The following is a 12606-nucleotide window of genomic DNA, read 5'->3' on the forward strand; positions in this document are numbered from 1 at the left end:
CGAGTAGACCTTATGCATGCAGATTTTTTTCGCTTAATTTTTGCTATTTTTTTTGCTACGCAAACATGTGTCACACACACACACACACACACACTCACGCACACACGCACACACACACACACAGAGAGCATAAATATCTACATAAACGAAAGTAGCTTGCGTAGATATTTATTAGGATTGATTTATAGTGACCGCTCTACGGATACAAGGGGCAATCTGATTATTAATAGACACATTTTCGCTCAGATCATTATTGTTTGAGACAATGCACCCTTTCGCTGAGGCCTGGTTTTGGAAAAGGCGAGATGCAGACCATTGAAACGAAACTTCTTTAGTTTGTACGCAGTAACAGTTAGAAATTACTGCTTTAGAATGCTTCTCAGAAGCCTGAGCAGAGTACTATTCTTTCCAATATCACAATCAACTTTGGCCCTTAATCCTTCGAACAAGATTATATCATTCAGCCCGCCACGAAATGTATGCCCTTAATGATTATGGTAATAATGACTGCAATATCCATCAAGCAACGTGAACGTGAGCATCGATGGTCGTGAACTGTTGAGGACACGTCTATTTCGCGTGCGAAGCAAGCTGTGTATCCGATTTCGACACGAAGCTCTTCTTGTAAAAGTGAATACGACGGGAATGGTGAAAAAATCGAGCCTCCCGATGCGTGCCAAAAATGTTTCTTTACAAAAATTGGGGGATCCTCAAACTTCAGCTTTATGAACAGAAGGCGATAGCGATATTTTATCCCTAGTGCGTACTTCAAACGCTTAGTGCCCGAAATATTTTCGAACTTGCTGTGCACCCCCTACGTGGCCTTAAGAGAATGGTCGCAGTAATGAGTGCCTTGAGTAGTGGCTGACCAGCTTTAAGCCATGAATTCATTATGATAATCGCATGTTCTGACGCCCGCTGGAAATGTACGCTTGTACCACGCATTATTAGTGCAATATTTCATGCTGTAATGTCAAGCATGCATACAAAAACCGTGTGTTTGTAGAGCATGAAGGTTACTTTAACTACATTATCAAGCAGACAAAGGTATTTTCACTGTAGCCCCGCCGCTGTGGTCTAGTGGCTAAGGTACTTACTTGGCTGCTGACCCGCAGGTCCCGGTATAGAATCCCGGCTGCGGCGGCTGCGTTTCCGATGGAGGCGGAAATGCTGTAGGCCCGTGAGCTCAGATTTGGGTGCACGTTAAAGAACCCCTGGTGGTCGAAATTTCCGGAGCCCTTCACTACGGCGTCTCTCACAATCATATGGTGGTTTTGGGATGTTAAACCCCACTTATCAACCAATATTTTCACTGCATTCACAAGCAGACGCGTCGCAGTATGGTAAAACACCAAATCCCCATGCAAACCACCCTTCTTCTGTCCCCTATCAGACCCGAAATTTTATTTATTTTATTCGCATATTTCTCTTTTTTTTTTGGTCACCCACAAGATGATGATTTTTCGCCCACAACCAACAACGTCGACACCAACGACGAAGAGAAGGGAATAACTTCATATTGGTCCTGCGGAACACGACTGTGTTACGCACCCGGTTTAGTCCCACGTAGGAACGGGCAAAACGCGCCTGCCTACAACCTCTCGGGCCCGCTGGACAGCCATGAGCGTATCAGTGGGAGCGGGGCTGCGTAGAAGCATCTCCCGCACTTCCCACTCCCACGACGAAGCCGGACGTTCTGCGAAACGAGCTCTTCATTGCTTTTGTGGTTAGAAGGCCGAACAAACCATCTTCTTCATCGTTGATCTTTTTCCAACAAACTGTATTCGTTATGTCCCCGGTGATGGCAGCCCTATTTCTGTCTGTATACATTGACATGCATCTAATAATAATAATAATAATAATAATAATAATAATAATAATAATAATAATAATAATAATTATTATTATTATTATTATTATTATTATTATTATTATTATTTCTTACCAATACATTTCATAGAGGACCGCTGCATGCAGGTAAAAACTGCTCTCCGAAAGAGGCAGCTTGACAAGGGCGTGCAGCCATCTTCCAACACGACATCAGTGGCAACAGTCAGCAGTACAAACTCAAATAACATGCAACCAAACAAACAAAGCGCAAATTAAAAAAAAATAACATCAATAATAACATCGTGGCAACTGCAAAGAATGATCAAAGACTAAACAAGTGTATTTCGCACAATTGGGTATGCGCAAGAAATCTTTGCCAGCTTTCAAACATTTATCAAGTAACGTTTACAGGAACTACGTGGAATAACTAATCTTTGGAGTAGTTTGTTATGGTAGTTTTTATTTTCGATAATTCATTATTTCGTGTATCAAACAATGTAGCATTTGGCTGCAGTGTAGAGAGGTTATGCAAAAAATGTCGATTTTCTTTCGCTTCACACCTAATCGTCTATGCTAACTTAAAATTGTGAAGGTGATGAACAGGTAGTATCTCAGCCTGTCGAAAGAATTCAGCAGTGAATTAGGATTTAAAATCTTAAATATATTTGTTTTAGTGTTTTGACCACCTCGAGCTTTGATTGATTGATATGTGGGGTTTAACGTCCCAAAACCACCACATGATTGCGAGAGACGCCGTAGTGGAGGGCTCCGGAAATTTCGACCACCTAGGGTTCTTTAACGTCCATCCAAAGCTGAGCACACGGGCCTACAACATTTCCGCCTCCATCGAAAATGCAGCCGCCGCAGCCAAGATTCAATCCCGCGACCTGCAGCACTTCGAGCGTTTTCTCGTTTTTTTTTTAAAATCAGAAACACATTTTTCGCCGTTCAAGGAATTTGATAGACAGATAAATAGCATTTGATAGATGGATAGACTCGCCATTCAAAACGTGCGAGACGTGAAATACATCGCACATGCGAATCACCTACCGTTTTCCGTACAAAATCGATCACTGGCTGCAGCGACAGCCCGCAACGCCTTACAGTACAAATAATAATATTTGAAACCCTGTTCTGCTCAGAACTGTTGTATTTCACTCAATACGTTTTGCATTGCGTCACATCTCGACGTTACAGAAAAGCAAATCGATAATGTACGCACGTGGCGTTGCTTTCGTGCATGATAGTCGATAGCCCTACTTTGGTACGCACTGAGCCCTAACACTTAATGGTAAACACTCCGGAAGCTCTTCATATAGATGTACAGCTTTTGTATTTTTCACGGTGCTGAAGTTTGCGGCGAGAAAACCTGCGATAGTCTGCGAAAATTTACTGCGTGCAGCTCGAAGAAGGGAACCAACGTTACACAGGAGCGAAAGCAGCTAGTGCATGCGCATGATTCCTTTAGCTTGTACGAGCATGGTTGTTCGCTGTAAATCACGCCGCATCATTGTTGGAAACCTCTGGCCCTCCTATGAGATATTCGATTCGGACGCAGAACGGCCCAACGAAACTGCCTCCGTACAAGCAATGGCTGCATTTACGATAAACACGCGTCTTCGTTGAAGCATCAACCCCCGTAATCTAGAACGTCCCTTAACTCAACGCTTCACCTTCACTTGAGAAAGCCGACGGTATCGCCGTCTATAGGCACGGCAAGTCACTGCATATCAACGATAATCCGCTGCGATTCTTGAGTAGCGCAGCGCATTTTTTTAGCCGAGCTGTGGCGCAGTGCTCAACTCTGTCAAGTGAAGGGTGACAGTCGAGTGGAGGAGCGTTTGTAAATACGGGGGTGAGTGCTGCTACGAAATTTTAAGAGGCGTCTTTTTTGTGTATGAAGGTGCGCATGCGCGCGAACATCGCACCCTCGGGCGCCGGTCGCGACGCGCCCCAATACGCCTGCCGTGACGATCACATACAATGGGTGGCACAAAACACTGTCTGAGCTGCCGATATTGATGAAGCGCATTGTCTCAGGAAGGAAGGGGAAAACTTTGATGCGTATAAAACACGCACGCTTATTTTACATGTTCGAGGCGCTTTCTTATAGCTATATGTTCCTTCTATGTGGGAAGTATGATAGTGGACGTAAGAGAAGGTATAGCTGTTGAATTTTCCGTAATTTGTGTAAAACTTGGGCTTACTTGCGTTATAGAGCCGAAACCACGTCTTGATACGAGGAACGCCGTATATAGGTAAAGATTTCAAATCAATGCGGGTCACTTGCACTTATTTAAAGTACATCTGCGTGTACTGTTTTTCTTGGGCTGACATGCGAGTACGTGTAGGGGGACTGAAACAGAAACGTTTTGCGGTCATGTTTAGATATTGAAGGCTGTTCAGATCGACCACCATTGACAGGCTGTGGGGGCAGCGTTTAGGTGTGGTAATAGTATTAATGTTTTGTATAAAACTATTATTTTATTTCTATTTTGTAAGCGGCAGTCTGTAAGCTTTGTTGCCATTTTTGATGTCTATAGCTTTTTATATATACGAGTAGCTTGCTAAACGCTTGAAGTGCACGTTTTCCTTTACATTCTGTGTAGCTTTGTTGTTTGTACACAATCTTTTAACCCTTTGTTTTTGCCCTTGACGCCATTATCTGATTGTCGGATATATTTAGAGGTAGCAATGCTAGTGTGGCTGTTTAATTATCGGCACCGGAACAAAGATTAGCAGAGACCGGACGGTGGTAGAACGACAGACGGGACAAGCGCTGGTACATGTCGGGCTAGTGCAGTAAACGCGCAAATTTGCTGCAAAATACTAACCAAATATTATGGTGTCTGCGCAGACACATTGCAAATCATCACATCACATGCGTCGGAAACGCCATTGAAGACAATACACGAGTGGCTGCTAGCATAGTGCCCTGTCTGTGGGCCTATTATATGGTTTCTAGCGTTGTTTGTTCCGATCCTAACAATTAACCATGTGGGTGGGTTAGGCGCACTTGTACCTAATTATGAAATCACGTCATATTATTATATTTGGTACTCTAAACATAACAGTGATGAAGCAGCTCACAGTGTAGCGTAATTCACTTTGTCATTGGGTATAAGTTTTTCTTTTTTGTCTGATGTTATGCAAACCATGCAGCCGCACAGAACTTATGTGCGATTCCATGGTATTGTGCATGGTTCAGTGGATAGGTCTCGGTAGCAGGTACCTGTCTACTGTGTATGATGATGCATAGAAAAAGCACCTGTTTACGCATGTACAGAAGCTAAAACACACACACAGCCAAACACACAACGCCCCGCCGCGGTGGTCTAGTGGCTAAGGTACTCGGCTGCTGACCCGCAGGGCGCGGGTTCGAATCCCGGCTGCGGCGGCTGCATTTCCGATGGAGGCGGAAATGTTGTAGGCCCGTGTGCTCAGATTTGGGTGCACGTTAAAGAACCCCAGGTGGTCTAAATTTCCGGAGCCCTCCACTACGGCGTCTCTCATAATCATATAGTGGTTTTGGGACGTTAAACCCCACATATCTATCAATCAAACACACAAACACACAAACACATACACTTACACCCACACTCTCAATCCCTCACTCACACACGTGCACGCGCACGGCAGTATTTCTGTCGATATTGCCCTATACTTCATATGTTATAGTTGATGGCATCGGACATTTAAATAAAAGCCGGGAACCAACCAGATTATAGTTCAGAAGCGGTCACAATGAGTCAATAGTTGCCCATTTCACCTGGGTGGCTCCCGTTGCACTACACGGGAATAAAAATGCCGACAACGCTTTGTTCGCACGCGCACGCACCCAAATACAGAAGAGACAAACTTTCCTACATCGTGGCAGGCTTCGGCTGCGTCTTAACTGTAGTTGGTCAACATATTTGGTTTCATATCTTGCAAAGTGCAGCGTGAAAGCGGCGTGAAAAGATATACTAGGCAGGAAGGGAGCGTATTTCCTGTCTACTCTGTTTTCCGCGCGGCTGTTCCGCCCTCCTTCTTAGCGAGATAAATTAAGCGCAGGCTCATAACTGCGTGCGCGTTTGCAGTCGTTTGTTCGATTCCTTTTTCCGTTGTCTATGCGGAGTTGTTTTCGAAATTAAATGCAAGGCTGTGGAATAAACAGCAGATGCCTCCGGTATTATAGTAGATAACAATATGCTCGCAAGTCTGCTGAAGCCCGGCGTAGTTTCCGGTGCTCGCGGTTTCAGTCAGGGGTGCCGCTGACTTTCGAGTGAAATCAACCACATACACGATGAGCGAAAGTCACCAAAAATCACCTTTTTTCTTCAAATTTCGCGAGAAGATCGGTAACCCTACATATCTACGAATTGCTTAGTAATAAAAATTGCTAATTATGTTGTCCCATGGAATACAGTACCATCCACAACCCCTAACTTACATATTGACGTCTCTTTAACGCGAGTCATATCACCAAATACACCACAGGAGAGATTAGTTGGCTTAGAAGCACTTCTCTGCTTCACCATGGGAGCACTGAAGCGCATGCCTGTATACACCAGCAGCGTCCTTGAATGCTAGCGCCTGAGAACAAAAGTTTGTGATTCTTTTAGTTGTATCGAATACAGGGTGAAGCAGTCGCTACCATAAAAGAGGCACGGTGTGCGTAGCCTTCCCGCAAATTTACAGAATTTTATGGCAATGGAACCATGAGTCCGATAATTGAACAACGTAATTACAAAACAACAAAAGCAAATTTGCAAGTGCTGCGTAACTATCGCAACGCCCGCGATACGCTTTCTGCGTGGTGATTTTTACGCTACACATTGGCCTTAGGACATTTTCTGAAGGCTGCCCCCCCCCCCCCCAAAAAAAAAGCCCACTTCTTCGCCAGCCAGGAAACTATGGTAATCGCTAATATAAACCCTCGATACCACATTAGGAGACGCTATAGCAGTGAAAAAGTCCACAAGCTATTTAAGCAGTGAAAAAGTCCTCAAGGTGGCCTACCGTCATTTAGTCATCAAGTCACCTAGTCACCGAAACTTTTAAAAAAGTTTTAGGCTCCTAAATAGTCACTTAGTCACTTCAACACTGAAACTTTGAAAATCGTTTTAGGCTTTTAAATCACCTATGTAACTTACTATAACGCCACCGCATAGCAGCGCATGAAGCAGTCCGCTGACTTATATCTTGCTGGAAGGTTGCTGGCGGACGCACCAGTGTGCCAGTGCCTCCTGAATGTATAGGTGTTGTACTGACGAACTGAATTTCACTTAAAGTGCACCTTCTAGTGATGGGTCTAAGACTACCAAAATTGAAAAAAAAATACGTTGTCATTCATTCGTGTTCAAGACACTGAGTATAGGATGCATAACTCTGTAGAGACGTTAGCCAAAAATTGCCCAAACTTTGCCATGTCGCACCAAATTCGCCAATTTGGCGAAAAGTAACCATCATTGGCAAACCTAGAGCTCCGGTGGAAGGTCACAGAAGAGTGTTCAATATGTTGTGTTGGAAAAATGAAGCTTGTTCAACTGAGCCTTTCGAGATATAAGATCCCACACCACTGAGCACCAAGCACCCTCCTGCCAGAGGCAGTGCGAATCCAACCCAAAGCCCCTGGCATAAGTGTCGAACGCCCTGCATCATGACCACCAATGTGGTGCTGGTTCTCATCTCGAGCAAAGTCCAAGAGCCTTAATCTCGGGAAGGCGACTACTCCTCCAGACTTTCATCAAACTTTCATTCCCTCTCCCCTCTTCCACGATGCTCCAGGCCCCTTTACGGCTTTGTGGTGAGCGTCGGAAATGACCGTCCAAGTTGCGTTTGTAAACTCTCGCGCCTACGCAGTCACACGTAACATAAACTATGTGCCGCAAACCTTACTCTGTGTGTTACCTCTGACACTGTGCTGTTCTGTATGCGTAATTTAATCTCTTTTGTACACTTTCCTTCTCCCCTCTTTCCATTTCCTCTCGCGGCGGAGGCCCGCGCTCGCGCGCCGCTGCAGGTCGGCAGACGGAAAATAAACAAACTTACCACTCGGACACCTTGCCTCGCAGTCAGTCGATCCGCCGCACACCCTCTACACCTTGAAGACATAAAGCTCCTTCCTTAAACCACAAGCCACTATCTCTACAAAAAGGCGTTTCATTCGAAAGTGAGTACTTTTTGTCGAGGTGAAAGCGCAGGGCGCCACATCAAACGCGAAAAGCGACGATCTGCAGCGGCGTCTGCGTAAACACGAACGACGCGACTCTTCATCAGCATACGATTATGCCCCTGTTTGGCGTCATCTGGTGTTGACAGAACACCAAGCTTTTTGACGTCCCGTAAGTGTTCGTTTCATCTGATTAGACAGGTGGTTGGCCGATGTGATGATGGGCCAATGCCGGAAACGCAGCAGGAGCTCGTTAGGGGCAATGATCGCAATGCTTCCGATCCCTGAGGCAAGGCTAAAACTCGTTAGGTACGACAGCCTTCACCATGGGGGCGGGGGGGGGGGGGATGGGTGTTGAATTAGAAGAAAGTCATGACTACCGACCTAAAAGAAAATTGAGAAAATGAAGGTTTCGCCTTCTGATCGCCTTAGGCGAACACATAAATTACCATGTGAAGCTCTCGAGCGCTGGCGTTTATTTCTTTCTGCAGCTATAGTTGAAAGTTACCCGGTTCTACTGTTGCCTCGTGTATACATAGGTACATGCGAAAAATATATGGAGACACACTTTTAACGTGAGAGCGTTAAAGATCCCGGGCTAAAAAAAAATCCAGTGATGACGACGTTCCTATCCCTGAGTCAGGGGTGCTTGGCGCGCCACATGTAATTCTGACCGGTACGAAATTACTACCACTTCGACGTCACCATTAGTGAACTGAGAACGTCTTCAGTCTAATGTCCCTAACTCAACTGCAAACCTATACAGACATCGCACAGTACGGGCATAACGATTCTTTTCCTCGCGGTTCGGTTGGGCTGTCTGTCTTGAAGCGAAGCCTGTCTTAGAGATGCGACCCCGACCCGATTACGCTGTCGTGTCCTGCGCGTGAAGGCCAAGTTCAAGCGCCCTCCAAGCCTTTCGTTTTCAGCGAGGTGAAACGTAAAAAGGCACGAAAAAAAATGAAAGTATCAAAGAAGAATTAGCTAGATAAGCCTTTATTTGAATGGGTGCCCGAATGTCACGACACCCGCTGCTAAGGCTACTTCCTCAACTGTGCTCGACCTTACGCGCGTACCTCTCCAGCGGCTTCAGAAAGTTCCCGCGCATGATGCCCGCATCGTGAGGTGGCGCCGTAAATCGCGCGGCGGTTCAAATTAGCTGCGCTGTCACCGCGCACCTGTTTTCTCATCACGCCGTCACGTGTTCCCCCTCTGGCACCCCGCAAGTACGCTTGCTGCTGGCACCCGTAAGTAGGATGGACGTGAGAGCGGCGCTGGCTGACACTCGACTCTTATGGCCCGAATTCCACGAGTCTACGTAGCTGCCTGCATAATTACACGTTCCCGTAGGTCCCCACTTGCCTGTGTTTATCTGTGCGCGCGTGTGCATCCATGTTCATGAAATAAAGTTAGACTATCATTCTAAAAAACAGGGCGTGTCAACACAGACGCAAGAAAGCAGTAAAAAAAACGCTACAAACGGGCGATCAATGACGAAAAAGACGGAAGGCACGAAAATCTCCTTTCTTTGGCGCCGTTACTTTCTCTTGACTTACTTCCTGTGTCCGTGTTTGCATGCCTTGTCTTTTAGCAAAATGAGCGTTTGCCAACTAGCTCCGCCCTGTCATTCAAAGCGAGTCGAATACAGCGAACCGATCAATGGCCAGACCGAGTGGAAATTGTATTGATTGGTGCTCTCGCTTACGATCAACAGTTTGTACGTGCATGCGTTTCCAGATTGCAAAGACATTTCAATGTTTTTACCGGATAATAATCTTCCCAGAGAGAGAGCTAGGAAATCGGCGTACGCAGGATAGCACTAAATACGCGCGTGCTGTCTGTTTTAAGAATCTCGATTGCACCCTTCGTTCTTTCACACATTATTCAGGAGTAGGCATCTTTTTTTTTTTTTTTTTTGCTAATGCACCGCTGTACGACGTGTGGTCAAGAGGTTTGGCGATCGTCAAGGAGAGCAGTAGGAAAAAATCGCAACATGTTTTCATTGATTGCCAAAACTTATGGGCAGGAGAATAAGAGCGAAAATATATAAGTGTCACAATGTTTTTTACGTCATCAGAAATTTCCCTTGCATGCTCTTGTTTTTAAGTCAGCGTGAATATATCTTTTTATTCAAAAGTGTTATTAATATAGGCTTTTACAGTTCTATAAATAAGCATGCTGAGAAAGTAATGCGGAATTTTCATCGCTCTGTCATAGGTCCTTTTTGAAGTAATGGCCTGCAAACTAGGCAAAAAAAAAAGTGTTTTAGATCGAATTTGAGAATTTTTATTTTAAAAATCTACAATACGCAGAGAATGGAATTATATTTGATCATAAGTAAAATTACGCATATAATCAGCCAAACAAATGTGATGTATGCCGTTTTAATATATTTTATGTAATTTATCTCCAAATTAAAAAAACTGCAGAAAAGGTAAGTGTGGCACTCCACCTCTTCATCATTACTGATTTACTGTGTTTCGAGAATTTTTTTACATCAAAACCCATTAAATGCATATCTATTTTTTCCACTAGTTGCTTAGGCAACAAGATATAAAATTTTATAAGAAATTTAAAGCTCGACCAGCCATGATTTGTTCTATCTTATGTATAATGACCCAGCTGTTATGTGCCAAAGCAAAGACTACCGCCAGTTCAAGTATCACCACAGTGACTCACACAACTCACGAGCTGCACCCGAAATGTTTTCGAACCAGTGATCGTTAGGCGTACCATTCGTTGTCTTGGACGATACAATACCGTTACTCGATCTGGAGTGTAGTTCACAGACATTACCATCAATGAGATTCAGTGTGATTACCTCAACTAATGAGCGAACCTGTGAGAAGTGATCGTTCCTTAAGCTATTGCATCATTGGTTTAATTGTTTATATAAATATTGGGCAGATTTGCCGCGAAAAATAAAAAGAATTGCTTTACGTGGAAGGTGCTGCATGGCTCCGCACGCAAGACTCCATGGAGCCTTTCTAGACGCGCTTTCGAAAGAGGTTCATTGTATCGACGAATCCAAAGACAATATACAAAGAAGTTAACCATGGCTGAGCCTGGTAGGCTCAGCCATGGTTACCTTCCTGCCTTTCTTTCATCCTTATTCTCTCTCTCTCTCTCTCGAATAGAGGCGATGTTCCATGCTCTGACCCTCGCTCTTTGAATTAGAGCGATCTGTGTTGTTACTTATCACAAATTACTCACTGTCGCTCACTGCAAGTGCTGCGGCGTTCTCCAGAGCCTAAACAGCCCGAACAGTTTTAGCCTTAATCTCGTGCAAGTCGAATTGATTGATTTCTCATCATAAATGGTCATGGAATCATATTATGCCGTTTAGACAGATTCCTGTGCTCCGGTAGTGAATATAATGCATGGTCGTGGTGAACAAGCTGTGAAGAGCAGCAGAAACATTTCACATATGGCTAGCTTTGTACGTAGGAATTCATCACCTAGTGTGTATAACGGTGCGTTAGTCGCTAGTTCGCAGAAAGTGCTAACTTTTTGTTGAATAATAAATGGTCAATATATTGCATACTAAATTATTTAATGATTTTTACGCATTATTGTCTGCCGTAACTTCTCCTCCCTTGTGTCGACCACAGGGAGAAGAAGTAAACTTTTAAAGCTTGGGTTTCTATATTGTCGGATCACAAGCGTGACGTCATGAAAGGGTTTACCATACAGCTGTACCGATGTTTGTAAGTGTCCATCTAGTTTCAGGGATACAACGCACTCGTATACTGTTGGGAACCTTCAAACCGAATGCCTGACCACGTCAAAGGGAGCGTGCAAGCTGAAGCACTCCGAGCTTGCCTGTGCTTGCCGCTGAGTGATTCACAGCCTGGAAGAATGATTTGTGATCAAAAGACAAGGACGTGCTTTACTATGTGCACTGCGAGAGTATACATATACGCAGCATTATGTGATCCAACGAGGTTGCTTGTATGTCACAACGACAATTGTGGGCGTTATCCTCCTCAGACTTCGCTCAAACTGATCATACCAAGCATCCCTGCATTAGCACTTAGGCTGTTTTGTTGACAGCCTTACGCATAACACTCCATACTGTTTGCATGCTTTCTGCAGTTAAAGTAAATAACAACAATCAATCAATCAAACAAACAACAAATTTATTTAACGTGCCCTGGAACAACCTTGAGGTCTTAGTGCAGGCACACGCAAAAATTAAACATTACAAATAAATATACGATACAGACACTCTTTAGAAAAATCAACTAAAGAGTGAAAACACGCAGGAAAAAATTAGCGCAAAATGGGAAGAATATTCTCTGATAAGACGAGAGTCGTGGAAAATAAGGGGAAAATAAAGAACATTACAGACAACTATGTAGAAACCTTCCTGAAAGACGGAAAAGGAAAGAATCTGTACAGTGTGAAAAACTATGTTAAGACAGGGCAGAGCAGAGATAAAAACAATGACTGTGGACTGTGAAAACATCAAGACCATGAAAGTAAACATTATATAGACTCCGTATTCTGTGAACATTAGAGTGTTGGAAAAAGTTGGCAGGTATATGAAACGGTCGATTCTCTCTGGTTAACTTACGTGGAATGCGAAAATTCACAACTGAGAAGTAAAGGGCAGGATATCA

General features: G+C 44.2%; 1 protein-coding gene across 1 annotated transcript in view; it reads right to left on the minus strand.

Annotated features, from left to right (window-relative positions):
* LOC119178245 (beta-1,3-galactosyltransferase 1-like) overlaps positions 1 to 12606 on the minus strand; it is a 77108-nt gene that overhangs the window by 45474 nt on the left and 19028 nt on the right. The gene's annotated exons all lie outside the window — the stretch shown is intronic.

Source organism: Rhipicephalus microplus, chromosome 1 (assembly GCF_043290135.1).
Source record: "Rhipicephalus microplus isolate Deutch F79 chromosome 1, USDA_Rmic, whole genome shotgun sequence".
Taxonomy (NCBI): Eukaryota; Metazoa; Arthropoda; class Arachnida; order Ixodida; family Ixodidae; genus Rhipicephalus; species Rhipicephalus microplus.